This window comes from Ruditapes philippinarum, unplaced genomic scaffold (genome assembly GCF_026571515.1).
Source record: "Ruditapes philippinarum isolate M1 unplaced genomic scaffold, ASM2657151v2 ctg38_1_1_1_1, whole genome shotgun sequence".
Taxonomy (NCBI): Eukaryota; Metazoa; Mollusca; class Bivalvia; order Venerida; family Veneridae; genus Ruditapes; species Ruditapes philippinarum.
Window position 1 is genome coordinate 335,625 of NW_026860353.1, and position 6,012 is coordinate 341,636.

Below are 6,012 nucleotides of genomic sequence, written 5' to 3' on the forward strand. Positions count from 1 at the left end.
AATACTATAACGAGACTCACGCACATCTTTATACCTTTATTGAGACTAATTGGGAAGGGCCAACCCTCTAATGTTGTTAAAACTTGTGGCCCGACCCTTTTGCTTTATAATTAAAAACTGCATCATACATGTAAATTCTTGAAAATAACTTTGTATTGCATGTGAAATTGTATCTATATTGTACATAAAGAAAAGCAATAAAATATGATTAAACTAAATTTAAATGTTTCAAAGAATGCCAAAAACCAAAAGCTTCTGATGCAGAAGTGCAAAAATAATCAATTTTCCTCACAATTCTTATGCAATTCAAATGTTATCTTTTCACAATTGACCATGACAGCTCAAAGTCTGTTTTTGTAGCTCAGTAAGGCGCCTTTAAAAAGATAGGATTGAAAACGTATTTATAGATGCTGTGCCTTCTAATATAATAAACATTCAGGGTCATTTTTCAATGTTAAATTATGAACCGGGGTCATTTTTAAACGTTAAATTACGAACCAGGGTTCAACAGGTGGTTCAAAATTCAACAGGTGGTTCAAAATTCAACGTTGAGAATTGACCCTGTGACCGTTGAAAATTGACCCCAGGGTCATTTCTCAACAGGGTCAAAATTTAATGTTACACCGGCATAACGGTATCGATTCAAATATGATCGAGAATGGGAAATCTTAATTTATAAGTACACAGGGGTGGCAGGATAAAGCCATATACGAAAACGCACCAACAGGAAAAACATTTGAAAGATAATATATGGCCTGTTAGAGTAGTGGTTAAGGTCCTTGTTTCGCATGCGGAAGGTCGTAAGCTCAAATCCCACAACGGGTGAAACTTTTATTAGGCCTTTGAATTAAATTATTCTATTTTTGTTTTACTTTTTAATTTATTTATTTTTTTTTATATTTTTTTAATTTATTAATAATCATTATTTTATATATTTTTCCATGTATTTCATTTACGAGAATGATATAGCTTATAATGTATGGTGGCTGATTTGGAACACTTTGCGCGTTGCGTTGTCGATAGCGACAACACAACCTATATCGTTATCGCCTTTTCGTCGCACTGACGTCTTGTCGCTTGGCTTATAAGCCAATCCTTTGATTTGAGCGACATCGCGACAACACGCCACACGACAACGCCACGTTTGGCGTGCTTCGCTAGCTACAAGACGGCGCACAAAAACGTTCCAAAATCAACTTTATTTCTCAACTGGAATGATTTGGAGTGCGGGTAAGTGATGCCTGCACTCCAGTTAACTTACTGTGCATGTATATGTATACGATTTAACTGTGACACCTTTTTAAACTGGCAGATGTAGAACATGGTCAAAGGAAATGCACTTTATGTAATCAAAATGATATTGCCGATGAATTCCACTATATGTTAAAATGCCCTTTCTTCTGTTTTAGTAGGAGAAGCATAATTCCAAGTAAATATTTCAATCGACCGAACACAGTAAAATTCAAAGAACTGATGCTGTTTAAATACCTCAAATAATCTTTTGGTTTAGTACAATTTACACTCATTATTGGAACGATGTTTACTCAAGTATGTATATAAAACTTGCTGGCCACGTTCAATCTTGACTTATTTAAAGCATTCTTATGTAATTGATAGGTCTTGCGTGCAGTATTGTACCTATTCCGAGCTTTTTTACATTGAGGCCCGTACCATGGGAATTTAGTCAATTTACTTGGCGGAGGTTTATTGTTGTTTACTTCGTTAGGTTGGGGAAAACTTTTATTTGCTGATTGAATAAAGATATCAGACAATAGCTAGGTTGTAAGGTTTTAGAAAAGGTTTTAGGTCAGTTGTTGGTGGACATTGTAGACTAGATGAAAGCTCATTAATCATATCTTAGTTTAAATTGCTAATGAACGAATTTTTATTCTTCTCGCACCATTTTGGGGGTCTTGAAGATTCTTGCTCGGTGAGGGGGCAGGGGTGGTGGTGGGGGGTGGATCATCTATACGTGTAAAATTTGGGTCTTTTGTTGTGAACAATCAATTGAAATGGAAAAAAGACCGTGGCCGTCGGAAAACAGAGAGTCAACTTCTAGTACTTCGAAACTAGACACGCGCATTAATAATTTTAAAGAGCATATAGAGTAATCAATTGCAGACATTTCGATCTCTGAAGGTAAATTTGCTGATAGATCTGTCGTTGCCGATTCTGCCGTTTAGTATAAAAATGTTGTTATTGTTGCATATTTCTAACAACTTACGACCCACTTTTTTAGTCTTGTTACATTGTGACGTACGCTTACGTGGGATTTCTAAGCTGTCTAAATAATTTATCTCATTAAAGGAGTAAATGGTTTCACTGTCAAAATTGAGATAATCGGACAAAAATTCATCAAATTCTACAAAATCTGGTAAATTGGACGTATGGGCATTTGCATCGTCAGATATCATAACGTAATCATATTGTCTTCGCTTGGCTGATATATCATTTTATAATTCAAAAATTTCATCATCAGTGAAAAATCTAGATTCCTCTGGTGGGATATACAAAGCACCCAATAAAAAATCATTGCTTTTGAAACAATTCTCATATCTAATCCAGAAAATATATTCACAGTCAGAATCAACAATATGAATTTTGTCAAATATAGTATTATGGATAAAAAAGCTTATGCCACCTAATCTACGAAAGCTAATACTAAGTCCAATATAATTATCTAGTGAATGCAATGATGTTTAGCATATTTTCATAAAGTTAAATGGTACGGAACACACTTATTTTAAAGGATACGGTACACACACATTTTCTGTCATTTTGAATAAAATCTGCAAAAAAAAAATGATATGAAAATTTGCTTTTACAATCTTTTTTTCTTTATTTATTAGTCTGTTTTTTTTCTCACTGTTTTATAGATAAATATATGATTTTTTTATGATTTACTCTTGCTGATGTTAACATTAATGCAGTGCTGTTTTAACATTAGTTAATCAGGTTGAAATGCTACGGAACACATATACTTTAAGGAGGGATACGGAGCACATTTTGAAAGTGGCCATATGTCTATGACAGTTTTGGTAAGACGTGAAACCTAACAAACATTGACCTACATTACCTGAACTAAAAGTTATTGATGTTTTAAAAAACAATATTTCAGTACCACGGTCATGTTTAATTAAATATAAAGTTGCCGTTGTTGGAATCTTTAATGTTTTTTCAGTTTTACTAATGCCCTTTTGTGTATTAATAAAGACACTAACGGGCACCCACTGTTTCAAGGGAGCAATGTCTGCCTAGCACACACGTGGAAATAATTACGCAACTATAAAATATTAAAATGGAGTAATTAATACTTATTAATAAGTTATAACTTTTAAAATGTAATTAATAAATATTATTTATTATTAATAAGTAATAAATGTTACTCCCAGGCTTCCGTACTCTTTGCATTACTTTTACTTGACTGTAGATTAAGGCAAAATAAACAAATGTGTGATACAATCACCAAACCCAAAGGAGCACATCAGCCGATAGTGGTCACTAGCCTCATTTTTGCATTAGAATTATTGCATTCATATATGTTTGTATAATAGTTGATCTTTTTCACAACAATTGTTTATGTGAAATCATGTGTATAGAAGTTTTAATTCGGGACATTTATAAGTGCCGTCTGCAGCAATACGTATTAAAGTAATATTAAACTATTCTTGATAAATATCTAGTTTTTGAGAAACCATTTTTCATGAAAATTCTAAACCACAAATTCAAAGTCGAATAATTTGATAAAAATGCAAATCAGAGTTTTTCTTAGAAAGTGTGCTTAGATATCGAGTCTGAACAAGACAGTGTGTGAAGTTTCAAAGCTGTATGATTTATTGTTTTTGAAAAACCATGTTTAATGAAACTTCTTAACTACAAATTTCTTTCAAAATGAGGCCTATAATTTGGTCTATATTCAATATAAGATGGACGAAGAATAAACTACGGATGAAAATCGATTGAATCTACAGCAAAGAAACAACAATGCTAGACTTATTTGGATTTTAAACTTGAATCAAAAGTCATAAATCAAAAGTCGTCAGAAAATAGTAAAATAAATCTATAAGTCGAAACTCAAAAGTGACCCTCCACGGCTTCCATAGTTTTGTCAGTCTTGACTAAATTCTTTGAAAATAAGAAACTTATAAAAATTTCTGGCCTCAACGAGGAAATCAATGGGTTAAATTATTTATATATTATTTAATTTCCGCCAGATTAATAATATCTGTCATATTTTGCGGTTCGGATCGGAATATCCGTCCCGAGGTGACCCGCCCATTGGGCGGTAACGAGGCTTGCCTTTGCTTCAAAACTTCTTAAATGTCCGACCATATACGCACTTGTAACATCGTACGATATTGCAGACACCGCAGAGTTATTATATTATTTAAGTGCATCAGAAAACAAATGCAACGTATGTTCTAAAAATAGATTTACCGTGTATGTGGTGATTTCAATTCACGTGAAAATTAGAAAGAGTTAGTTCGAAGAGGTACTAATCAATATACGAGATGTCTCACCGGTGTGACTAATGCATTTTAATCGATGAATTAGTCACGATAAAGATTGTGGCGAGGCAAGTGGGTAGGTCTAGATAAAAGTGCATAGTGTATATGCTGAAATTGTGGTTCTGTACTTTTAATTTAGTCTGAATTTATCGAATTTCTTCAAATCTTTTGTCGCTAAATATAGAATTGATTTACTTAATGGCAAGCTGTGATTTAAAGTGAATTGTTCAAAATCACGGAAAATATGCAATATATGATAAAGTAAATCAAATCAACTACGAAAGAATTATATATATTGATGATGTTAGTACATATATATATAATAAATAATTCGAGAAAAAAATATTCATCATATCAACATTTTTGTTGAAACAAAATATTTTGTTAGAATAGATTTAAAAACAACATACTATTGGAACCACAATACCGTGTAGGTTCTAGGAAATTGTAATTTTGAGTCCTTACGTTATAATTGAAGGTCAACAGTATATTTTTATCAACCTATTGAGTGATTGATATCAAATTGTTCTTATTTAAATTAACACAAAGACAGATTTTGTTGGTAGTTTTAGATGCTACTGCTGACATAAACATGTAACTTTTATCGCTGTCATTCATCTCTAACTGATGGCATTTTGATTGTACAAAATGTATGTTCATTATTCCTATATATGTATAGTACTTCTAACATTTAAGAGCTACTGGTAGAGGCTGATATTTCTGATATATTTTCTGCTAAGTACGCTTTTAAAAACATTACTGCAAAATATCACAAAATGTCAGTTAATGTCACATTTAAAATCGTTCTGAAATTATAACCCTCGTGATGTTTTCTCTGTCTGACCATTCAAAGACTAAATATTCTAAATATATCTGTAGAATCTCAAGGTTATTTCCGATTCCATATAATTGAGCCGCGTCACGACAAAACCAACATTATGGGTTTGCGACCAGCATGGATCCAGACCAGCCTGCGCATCCGCGCAGTCTGATCAGGATCCATGCTGTTTGCTAACAAACCCTGTTATAAGTAAACAAACTGTAAGCGAACAGCATGGATCCTGATCAGACTGCGCGGACGAGCAGGCTGGTCTGGATCCATGCTGGTCGCAAACGCAGTACGTTGGGTTTGTCGTGACGCGGTTCAAATTAATTATGTATTGAATACACTTAACAATACTTCCGACGCTGCCTTTCATTATTTTTGAATATCTAAAAAGCTGTTCTACATAATTATATACCAAATTCTCAACAATTAAGTGATGACAGTTGAAATTCATCGATTGTTCCGTGAAATACCCATAACCCAATCCCTTTTACAGGTAACCATTCACATTTATAGTATAAAGCGATAAGCGTTCCCTCCGCATTTTACGTGTCTAATTAAACTCAGTTTTTAATCAATCATTCCATCGTAACATAGTTAATCAATACTTAATTTATAAAACATTTTTTTTAAAAATGCACACATTTAATCATTTTAAACAGCGGCAACGCAGTAACT